General features: G+C 35.8%; 1 protein-coding gene across 1 annotated transcript in view; it reads left to right on the plus strand.

Annotated features, from left to right (window-relative positions):
• Positions 1 to 974, plus strand: part of CCSER1 (coiled-coil serine-rich protein 1) — a 1,871,951-nt gene that overhangs the window by 1,154,391 nt on the left and 716,586 nt on the right. The gene's annotated exons all lie outside the window — the stretch shown is intronic.

The raw sequence follows: 974 nt of genomic DNA on the forward strand, positions 1-974 counted from the left end.
CAATAGTGAGGATGGCCCAGGATCAGGCAGTGTTTCTTTCTGCTGTGCATAAGGTCGCTTTGGGTTGGTAGCAATTCGATGGCACCTAACAACAACAACAACAACAACAACAACAACAATAATTTAAGGTAGTAATAACACCTGATCTCTAAAGTTTGTCAATAAGACTAAATGAGATATGGCATGTTGAGCACTTAGCAACCTAGTGTCCAGCTTACAAAAAACTCTTAATAAACATCATTACTCTTCTTAGTTTTATAATATTCTTCTTTAACACACCTATTTGAAGATGACAATAAAGAAATCTTTACTTAGTATTCATCAAATTGTCTCTCTCTCTTTTTTTTTTACTTGAAGTAATTACTCTTTTAAGAAGTTTTTGGTGTTGAAAAATTTTTTACTTTTTAAAAATTTTAAAAGAGAACAATGCTATATTTATCATGACTTTTTTTTTTCTTATTTCTGTTTCTTCCTTGTTTCCTCAAATTTGTTGTTATTGTGAAGTGCTGTTGTATCTGTTCTGACCCATAGCGACCCTGTATAGGGTTTCCGAGGAGCAGCTGGTGAGCTTGAACTGCCAATCTTGCAGTTCAAATGACTTTGCAGTCTGGCGCATTAACCCACAGCGCCACACCAGGACTTCTCCTCACACTGAAGGCCTGTATATTTCTAAACCATGCATGGAAAGATCAAAATTGAGTGGAACCACATCTTCCTGATCATTCCTTGGGTTTAAACCTTAGTCCTAGATTTAGAGGGAAACAAACCCTAATGAAATATAACAATGTTGACTGTCTTTCACATAATTTAATTTATTTGGTGATCTTCACACCTATTCAAGAGTAGTAGGGGAGTGTAATTATTCTACTTTACATATTGAGAAATTGGTTCCCAATGAGGTTAGCTGTCTTCCCTAAGGCCTTTTGTCAGGGAAATGATAGGACAGTAACACGAACATAAGCTCTAGTTCTGTG

This window comes from Chrysochloris asiatica, unplaced genomic scaffold (assembly GCF_000296735.1).
Source record: "Chrysochloris asiatica unplaced genomic scaffold, ChrAsi1.0 scaffold00218, whole genome shotgun sequence".
In the NCBI taxonomy this organism is placed as follows: domain Eukaryota; kingdom Metazoa; phylum Chordata; class Mammalia; order Afrosoricida; family Chrysochloridae; genus Chrysochloris; species Chrysochloris asiatica.